This window comes from Mauremys reevesii, linkage group 2, assembly GCF_016161935.1.
Source record: "Mauremys reevesii isolate NIE-2019 linkage group 2, ASM1616193v1, whole genome shotgun sequence".
Classification (NCBI taxonomy): domain Eukaryota; kingdom Metazoa; phylum Chordata; order Testudines; family Geoemydidae; genus Mauremys; species Mauremys reevesii.
In genome coordinates, this window is record NC_052624.1 from 40161722 (window position 1) to 40172952 (window position 11231).

Genomic DNA, 11231 nt, shown 5'->3' on the forward strand with positions numbered 1-11231 from the left:
CCATTCAAAGCTCAGTCATTTTCTTTATGGGTTATTAGAGTGGCATAATTAGTGAGCTAGAAAGAGAGTAAATAGTGGTGACAGTCATAAGAGAAGTATCTGCTCAGGAAGGATGGTGTTGACATATAAAAGAAAACAAAATAGCAACAAACATGAATTTAAAAAGTAAGATTTATATTAACTTACGCAATACAGAAATAAAATGGTTAAAATAAATGGGAAAATCCTTCCCCTTTTGGTCAGTATATTCATGACTTAACAGATGTTGTCTCATATGCAACAGGCTTTCACAAAATCCTTCAGAAAAACTGCTTTAAAAAAAATCACCTTTCTTCTGCATAGGAAGGTCTACAAGCCCTTGAGACAGGGACCTATTATATATTTGACATACTTCACCTTTTATATAGAACTATTCATAGATATGCCACTATTATATTAGTAATAATGCTCAGTTAATTATCTATGCAGCTTAATCAGTTCCTGTTCGTAATTGCTCTGTGTTTACACATGCCTCCTACTGGACAGTGATATCCATGTGACAAATTGCAGAACCATGTGCCACATGTATTTTTCATGATTCTGACTGCCTCATCTGCTTTCCACCCCTTAATCCATCTCCCCAGGACTTACTTTGATATTCCAAACTCTTGAGCAGCTTCATGTAGACACCATTTTTATAAAAACAACCTACCAGAGAAAGATTGCCTATACGTGTTACAGGAAAAAAATGTAGAGTTTTTCAAATTATTATAGGAACCATTTTTGTATCTCTGCTTGTAAAGCTAGGTCATGAGTTCAATTGTACAGGACTAAGAGAAAGTAATTTAAAAAAAAGTATTAAAAAATAAGCAAAAATAGTTTATGCTTATAAAAATGCTCTGCTTTTAAAGTCCTGTTATCTCAGGCCTTTAAAGGTTTAGAACAGACTATTGGGTCCTATTGACACAGGGAATCTCCCCCAACAAAGCTCCTGTTCTAGAACTAGAGGAAATTCCACATTTAAGAGAAAAAGGGCAATTATGTCTCTGAAAAATTGATTTTGCAATATATTTCAAGGCAATACTTAAATTTCCCCTGTTTTTTTCCCTCATCTGGTGTCACTGTTATTAAGTCATGCACATATCTGGGTATTTCTTTTTAAATAACTTGGATGAAGGTTGATTCTCAGTCTCACTGGTTTAGAAAACAAGAAGGTTTTCAGAAACTTGTCTCAAATGCACATAATACTGTGCTTTGACATCTTAAAGGATTCTTTAGCATCAACTTGAGCTGTCTACTTTTAATGTCTTTTGCATATTATATACAGCAAAAAATGAAGGGTAGCTTTAGTAACGGACAGGAAATACCCTGTATCAAATTATCTGCTGGTGCAACTCTTTGGACTTCAGTAGAGTTAGCTATCAGAGATTATGTCCCTCTATATTTGTTGATTTCACATTACAATCTAGTTTCAGTCCCAGCTGTATTTACAGTAGTAGCACAGTTATAAAATATTATTTTAAAAACAGGTTTTTCTGTTTTGCAATTTGCAAAGGCATTTCTAGAGGAAACTTAAATATATGTAATTTTTTGTAAGTTACACTTTTTTAAATAATTAAGTGATCTCCCTAACAAACTTTCCAGTTTTCCTTAGATTATTTGACCTCAATATTTACAGTATTCCCTGCACTTACTGTAGAGAGTATTTAGAGAATACTTCAAATACTATTAAATAGAGCAAAATCAGAAAGTTTTTAAAGGTGACCACTATAAATGCAGGCTTCATGAAATTTCCTAGGTTAATACACTAGGGGACTGAAATCCTGTTTCACCTCATTGACAATGCTTTAAAACCAGAGGGGACATGTTGTTGCTCTAAGCATCATTTCTTATATACCTAGACTCCATGGAACCACAGGGTGCAGTCCAACTTTTATGATTTAGATCATTTTTCCAAAGTGGATAATTTGCAGTTTACTGTGCGATGATCTTTCAGATAAGACTTTAAAAAACAAAGCTGTGACTGATCTGCATAAATATAAACCAACATGGCAGTTTATGGATAAAGGTTTGCTTGTCTGTTCTAGGCCAAAATTGTCCCTTCCTCTTAATATTGCAGCATTCTGTGTTTTGGCTGGTTGCTACTCTCTACTTCAGAGATGGCTGCACTCAGTGATATTTTATGTATATGGTTTGTGAAGAGGTTTGGGATAAAAGAGGGTGTATAAATTATGAAATATATTAATTTTCAAAGTTCTCCATTGTAAAATTTCTACTGGGATCATTAAAACATTGGGCAATATATCTCAACCCTGTTTGAAGGACTATCAGTAGGCATGAGAGAGAAGTTCAGTCTGCTTGGCTTTCTTGACAAGATTGACAACAAATGTCAGTTATGAAAGATTTTTTTGAAATGTGGCCACCTGTCCATTATGAAATTGACTGAGATACCCAACTCACTTCACAAAGACCAAGGAGTAGTCTTCCAATAGTTATGACTTTCAGTCAGTGCTATCAAACGAGTTAGTCTTATAAAGCATAATTAATATAAAAACATTAGACAGTACAAATAAGTATTTATAATTTGTTTATTTATTAACTTATAAAATGTGCTTTTCCGCATGGCTCAGAGGCAAACAAATCCATAGCCACATGTGACTTCTTGATTATCACTATGTTGCAGATCACAGCAGTTTGGAGCATCATAGGAGCACCAGCGATAGAACTCAAATTATCTAGCTTCAGAATCATAAGCACTTAGGCCCATATGCACAAAAGGGGTTAGGCACCTAAGTCTCCAAGTCCCAGTTTTGGAACCACTCATGCACAAACTCCCTCTGAATTTGTACACACCTAGGTTTTTGCAGTAAAAATGCCCTAGGTGTATTTGTTTTGGCTCCTGAGCACACATACTGCTGCCTCCCTCTAGGTTCCTATCTCCCACCTAAGCCCCAGAGTGATTCACAAACCAGAGGAAGATAGGTGTTCAGTCACCTAAGCAGAATGCATGGCCAAATTCAATAGGTGTGCTTAGAGGCCATCTAGCTGATCAGGCCCTTCAGGTGAGTTCACACAAAACAGCCAGAGGTGGATCTCCCTCATCACTTTTAGCACAGTGGGTAGGATACTCACCAGGGATGTGGGAGACACCCAGGTCAAGTCACCTCCTCCACCTAAGATGTATATCACCACTCACATGCCTGCTTTAACTTGAGCTATGGCATATTCTGCTGTGGGGTTTCCTGAATCTCCTGTTGAAGCTGTTGCACTCTGGATAAATAATTAAAAAGGCATTGGTGCAGGGGGACCAGAGCCTAGGTCTCTCTCAAATAACTTCTCTTCCTCCTCATCTCCGCTTCTTATTAAAACAGCATAAGCACTTAATGCCAAGAGAGGATTTATAGCTCAGAATCCCAAGCATATATCGATGCCTCCCTGCAGCTGAGACAGGGGCAGGGCTTAGCACATAGCCCTCTTGTCACCATCTCCCATTGGATAGCTTAGACAGCTCCCTTTCTAGAATGCTGGCTTTTGTGAATTGCAGACTAACCGTACAGGTACACAGCAAATTCTGAGTGTGGGCCACCATGGTGTCGTTATAAAGCAGGTACTGCTCACAGCCCCCCTGGTGAAATGACTCAGGCTTGCAGGGCTCACTGCTGGGCTAAACATAGTAGTGTAGACATTCAGGTTCAGGCTGGAGCCCAAGCTCTGAAACTCAGCAAGGTGGGAGGGCCTTGAAACCCAAGCTGCAGCACGAGTCTGAACATGTAGACATACCCTATGGTGCCAGTCTCTTCCCATTCATTATATAGGAGTTTAGACACTGAACTCAGGCTTTGTGAATCAGTGATTTTCTAGGCACCTAAAATGTAGATGTTATGATGCTCAATGTCACAATACTTAACTCCTTTTGTGCATTCAGGTGCTATAGCTAAAGAAAATTTTCCATTAACTGGTAGCACTGTCAAGGCTATGACATCCAGCTAAACAGTTCTGAATCCACTGTGGTACAGATACACACACTATTCTGTTTTATATTACCTTAGTCAGACAAAACTTACCTGAGAATAGAAAAATACAGCCAAATGAAATTCTCCACCTTAGAATGAACAGAAAAAAAAGACTGTGTTGTATCACATTTTAATTATATTCTCAAGTTAGTCATGACTGAAATTAATAGTTATTAAAGCCATTTTTCCCACCCTTACTGAATTTTACAATCCAGACCAAATTTGATTTGACAGCAATGAAATGTGCACATGTTGAAACATGATTTGCCTATGGAATAAACAGAAAAATAGATACAGCTTAAGGGATAATAATTTTCTCTTCACTGTTATATTTTCTTAATATCTGCACTGTATCCTCTAGCTGCTTACTTTTGAGTCACTTAAAATGGAATGGAATTTTAAGTACATCAACATTCCACTCCTTTAGGTTAAAGCCTTACATTGAAACAAAACATTCACTACCCATTGGCTTGCAGGAAAATAACGTAAGAGCGGCCATACTGGGTCAGATCAAAGGTCCATCTAGCCCAGTATCCTGTCTTCCAACAGTGGCCAATGCCAGGTGCCCCAGAGGGAATGAACAGAACAGGTAATCATCAAGTGATCCATTCCTTGTCTCCCATTCCCAGCTTCTGGCAAACAGAGGCTAGGGACGCCATCCCAGCCCATCCTGGCTAATAGCCATTGATGAACCTATCCTCCATGAATGTATCTAGTTCTTTTTTGAACCCTGTTATAGTCTTGGCCTTCACAACAGCCTCTGGTAAGGAGTTCCACAGGTTGACTATGTGTTGTGTGAAAAAATACTTCCTTTTGTTTGTTTTAAACCTGCTATCTATTCATTTCATTTGGTGACCCCTAGTTCATGTATTATGAGGAGGAGTAAATAACACTTCCTTATCTACTTTCGCCACACCAGTCATGGTTAAATAGTCCTCTATCACATCCCCCCTTAGTCATCTCTTTTCAAAGCTGAAAAGTCCCAGTCTTATTAATCTCTCATTATATGGAAGCCGTTCCATACCCCTAATAATTTTTGTTGCTCTTTTCTGAATCTTTTCCAATTCCAATATATCTTTTTTGAGATGGGGCGACCACATCTGCATGCAGTATTCAAGATGTGGGCATACGATGGGTTTATATAGAGGCAATATGATATTTTCTGTCTTATTATCTATCCCTTTCTTAATAAATTCCCAACATTCTGTTTGCTTTTTTGACTGCCGCTACACATTGAGTGGATGTTTTCAGAAAACTATCTACAATGACTCCAAGATCTCATTCTTGAGTGGTAACAGCTAATTTAGACCCCGTCATTTTATATGTACAGTTGGGATTATGTTTTCCAATGTGCATTACTTTGCATTTATCAACATTGAATTTCATCTGCCATTTTGTTGCCCAGTTTTGTCACCCAGTTTTAAGAGATCCTTTTGTAGCTTTTTGCAATCTGCCTGGGACTTAACTATCTTGAGTAGTTTTGTATCATCTGCAAATTTTGCCACCTCACTGTTTACCCCTTTTTCCAGACCATTTATAAATATGTCTCCCCTGGGAGACACCACTATTTACCTCTTTCCATTCAGAAAACTGACCATTTATTCCTACCTTTTGTTTCCTATCTTTTAACCAGTTACCAATCCATGACAGGATCTTCCCTCTTATTCCATGACAACTTACTTAGCTTAAGAGCCTTTGGTGAAGGCTTTCTGATCCCCCTTGTCCACATGCTTGTTGACCCCCTCAAAGAATTCTAGCAAATTGGTGAGGCATGATTTCCTTTTACAAAAAATGTTGACTTTTCCCCAACAAATTATGTTCATCTATGTGTTTGACAATTTTATTCTTTACTATAGTTTCAACCAGTTTCACTGGTACTAAAGTCAGGTTTACCAGCCTGTAATTGCTAGGATCACCTATGGAGCCCTTTTAAAAAATTGGTGTCACATTAGCTATCCTCCAGTCATGTGTTACAGAAGCCGATTTAAATGATAGGTTACAACCTACAGTTAGTAGTTCTGCAATTTCACATTTGATTTCCTTCAAAACTGTTGGGTGAATACCATCTGGTCCTGGTGACTTATTACTGTTTAGTTTATCAATTTGTTCCTAAACCTCCTCTAATGATACCTCCATCTGGGACAGTCCCGCAGATTTGTCACCTAAAAAGACTGGTTTTGGTTTGGGAATCTCCCTTTTATCCTCAGCTGTGAAGACGGATGCAAAGAATTCATTTAGTTTCTCCGCAACAGCCTTATCGTGCTCCTTTAGCATCTTGATTGTCCAGTGGCCCCACTGGTTGTTTAGCAGGCTTCCTGCTTCTGATGTACTTTAAAAAAATTGCTATTACTTTTTGACTCTTTGGCTAGTTGTTTTTCAAATTCTTTTTTAGCCTTTCTAATTACATTTTTACACTTCACTTGCCAGAGTTTATGCTCCTGTCCATTTTCCTCAATAAAATTTAACTTCCGCTTTTTAAAGGATGCCATTTTGTCTCTCACTGCTTCTTTTACTTTGTGGTTTAGCCATGATGGCACTTTTTTTGTTCTCTCACTAGGTTTTTTAATTTGGGGTATACATTTAAGTTGAGCCTCTATTATGGTGTCTTTTAAAAGTTTCCATGCGGCTTGCAGGGATTTCACTTTTGGCACTGTACCTTTTAATTTCTGTTTAACTAACTTCCTCATTTTTGTGTCGTCCCCCTTTATGAAAATTAGATGCTATGGTGTTGAGCTGCTGTGGTATTTTCCCCACCACAGGGATGTTTAATTTAATTATATTATGGTCACTATTACCAAGCAGTCCAGCTATAATCACTTCTTGGGCCAGATCCTGTGCTCCACTTAGGACTAAATCAAGCGTTCTCTCTCCTCTTGTGGGTTCCAGAACTAGATGCTCCAAGAAGCAGTCATTTAAGGTCTCAAGAAAATTTATCTCTGCATCCTGTCCTGAGGTGACATGTACCCAATCAATATGGGGATAGTTGAAATTCCCAATTATCACTGAGTTTTTTTTATTTTTTATAGCCTCTCTAATCTCCCTGAGCATTTCACAGTCACTATCATCAGCCGGGTCAGGTGGTCAGTAATATATCCCAACTGCTATATTATTAGAGCATGGAATTACTATAGAGATTCTATGCTACAATCTGGTTCATTTAAGATTTTTATTTCATTTGATAAATATGATATAGTGCCACTTCCCCACCAGCACAACCTGTTCAGTCCTTCAGATATATTTTCTACCCTGGTATTATTGTGTCCCATTGATTATCCTCATTCCACCAAGTTTCTGTGATGCCCATATTTTTTTTATCTAGACACACACACACACACACACAGTTTTCAAATTTTTTTTTATTACAAATCTGTACGGATTTTTTGTTAGCTATTTAAGACATGTTTTGTTCACATGTGTCTGTTATATACATTTGACTCTAGGTATCAAGTTCAGGTATGATAACAGTGTACCCCATCCCCCTTTTGGGTGCCTGGGTGCATTTTGAACAGTTAATTTCTAAATTAGAACTGGTTAGGCCAGTTGTAAGGATATAGTCTATTTCCAGACACACTATTCTAATTGGCAGTCTGGTGGTCAGCCCAAATTGCAGTGAGCATATTTTTTTTAGAGTAAAGACAAAAATATTATGACCATCAAAGGAAGGTCAACTGGACTTCCGGGGAGCGTGTTCAGTGAGGAATGCTCATACCTGGCATCCATATTTAATGTAACACACATGCCCAGTGTAGCAGCATGAGGTTTTTAGCAGCTGTCCTTGAGTGGTATAAGCCAGAAAAGAAGTCATACAGATAGACTCAGGAACGGAACAGATACTGAGACCAAACTTCCAGCCAAGGTATCAGCCAGATACAGGACTCACCCCCTCAGTATTTTAATTTTAGTTTTCCAGGGATATTCTTTGTTATAAATTGCTTTTTACTTGGAACTGGGGACAGAGAGAAAGTGGAAGCAGAAAACAAATTCTCAGAACAAAGGAAGTGTCAATAGCATATCTAATCCCATACCCTAGCTTCAACAGTGGTCAGTAACAGATCTTTAGAGGAGGATGTAAGATCTTCATAATGGATATTTATAGAGTAATATGGCTAAAAGGAAATTTCTTCTTAGTCCCAGCCTGTGACAATGTGTTGTAAATCCTGCCCTGCAGTATAAAGATTGATTTACCATGTAAAATTTTATCTAATGAGTAACTCTGGATATTTTCTCTTATCCCAGTACATCTACTCCCTTTTTTATTTCTGTTAAACTATTTCCCTCAGTAGAGAGTTATATGGGTTAATTCAGGGGTAGGCAACCTATGGCATGCGTGCCAAAGGCGGCACGCGAGCTGATTTTCAGTAGCACTCATACTTCCTGGGTCCTGGCCACCGGTCCAGGGGGCTCTGGATTTTAATTTAATTTTAAATGAAGCTTCTTAAACATTTTAAAAACCTTATTTACTTTACATACAATAATAGTTTAGTTATATATTATAGGCTTATAGAAAGAGACCTTCTAAAAACATTAACATGTATTACTGGCACGCGAAATCTTAAATTAGAGTGAATAAATGAAGACCCGGCAAATCACTTCTGAAAGGTTGCCGACCCCTGGGTTAATTACTCGTGTTAAGACAATTTTCTTTTATCAATTTAAAACATGCTGCCTTTTCCTCCAAGTGTGTTCCTTTCATCTTATATTAAGTATGCAAATGAAGATATCTGAATGAGGTAGCTGGAGCTCCCCTGGGGTCATGATACCACTAGAATTAGACAAATATTTCTATATATATTAAAGAAACAAGGTAGTGAGATAATATCTTTTATTGGACCAACTTCTGCTGGTGGAAGGTACAAGCTTTCAAACTACACAGAGCTCTTCCTCGGGTCCGGGGAAAGAAATCCGAGGGTCTGATCTAAATGCAAGTTGGGACAGATAGTTAAGCTTCAGGGGCAATGTGGGTAGGAGATCACTTGAATATTCACAGTTATTGAACTTTTGAAAACAAATTCACTTTGCCTGTGTGATAGGATACTCAGACAGCCAGGCAGCCTAGCTGTTAGTGCACCTCACTTCTGGCCAGAGTGGATTTGTTAAAATTATTTTTAACAGAAATAGTTAAATAAAATATTTAAAAAATTAAATTGACTATGTCAGCCAGGTCAACATGAGAAACTTAAAATATTGGCTTCTGCAGCTAACTCGGTTGTCTTTGCCTTCATTTTCCTGTTTGTTTTTCTTTTCCCGATTATGAACAAACTTTCCTGTTTTTTCAGGTCCCAAATGATTTCTCAATTTGGAATGAATTAGTCCAAAGGAAGAAGATATTCTTTCTACACCAGCAGTAGCATCTACTGCTGTTAAAAGTGAGATTATCACTTCAACAGTCTCTGAATCCAAATGCTTAAGTGACTTCCACCAGTTCACTGGTGTGACTTTCTTTAAAGCAGCATCAGCAAACATATATGTCTTGAATGGTTCTTATTCCCAAACTGGGTCTCTTTTACAGCCTGCTGCCATGATAGGTTTTCCCTTCTAGTGAGAGAATGGTATGGTAGATCTCAAATCAATGAAGGCTACACTCAGAAAGACCTCAAGACTTCTGGAATATGCTGCTCAAACAGTTTCAGTTTTGTTTCTACTGCCTGTCCCTCATGTCTCACAATTATCTCCTGACTTCTCCTTGTCCAGATCTAAGTATGCCCCCAACAATTTTCTAGTCATTGAACTTTTTGAAACTTTTCACTTTTAGAGAGAGGTAAGGGATTGACTCTATTTACACAAATTTGCAGAGGGACAATAGGGTTGAGGTCTGTTGTTATTTCTCACCTCTATTATTTTTTTATTTATTTAAAAACATTTTTGCTGTTAACAAGCGTGTTATCTCTGGAGACAAATCCACAGTTTGAGAACTGCAAAACTAAGCATCTCTGATGGTATCTTCTAGATTGAGCACTGAGTCCCATTGGGTAGATTGAAAGAGTAACCTAAATAATCTGTTCAGAAGCCCCTGGAACACCATAAGATTGGGTCCCTAATCCATGAACTATTTGAACTCATTTACAAAATTTTTCTTAAACATTACATGAATATATTGTCTCATACTATAAAATTAGAATGTATAATCCCTATTCTAGGATGAGAGATCTTTGAGCTATAATGTATCTATCTTTAGATGGCTTTTTCCTCAAAGCATTTTATCAAAAATATCCAATTTAAATAAAAAAAATCCAATTTTTTAAAATCATTGATTTTTATCCACTCTGCTTCTGGTCCTCATGCTTCCCTGGCAGAAATGCCTGGTTCCTGACCTTAGGCTGGGAACCTTCTGGCCTCCACTTGCATTGGGGCCTCAGCCCTTAAAGAGGTTGGGTAGAGTGATCCATGCACTCAGTACCCAACTCAGTACCAGCACAGGGCCCTGTGTGAAGCAACGCCCAAAGGCCTCCCAACAGAGAGTCTAAGTCCACTGCCTAGGGTGACCACCTTTTCAAAAGGCAAAAGCGGGACACATGCAGGAGCCCCACCCCTCTCTGTGGCCCCACCCTCTGCCCCTCCTCTTCCCCCAAGGTCCCAGCCCCTGGCCAGGCTGGAAGCCAGAGATGGGCCACAGTCAGAGCCATCCAGGGAACCTGGGCCACTGTGGGGAGTCACGGACCCTCCACTTACCCTGGGTGGGGGGCTGGGGTGCCTGAGAGCATCTCCTGGCCTGTATTCCCACCTCCTAGGGCATCCCACCCAGGGCAGGTGGACAGTCCAGGACTCCCCAGGCAGCTCTTACTACTGCCTGGACTCCACTCCAGGGGCCCTGAAAAACTCTCATGGGGGCCCCTGTGGGGCCTGGGGCAAATTGCCCCACTTGCCTCCCCCTCTGGGCGGCCCTGCCAAAGCCCCCATTCCATCCACACATAAATCAGTCTGACTCAGGTCAGCAAGCACTCAGGACCCCAGTTCCTAGGACCCTGCCGGCAGTGGTTCAGGTCCCAAGTCCTGCTGAGACTTGGATCCAAGCCCTGTTATTTAGCAATGGGGATGCAGTTCAAGTCGCTGAGCTGAGTCATAAAGTCGGCATAGCACAGTGTGGTCATGTTAGGACAGCTGTGAGCCCCAGATCCAGCAATTGTAAAACCAGGTTTACAATGCAGCTGGATGCTCACGCACAGGGTGGGAAACACGAACACCAGTCTGAGAGCCCAGCCTTAGTGTATAGTGTAGACATACCCCCTACTTGCATACACT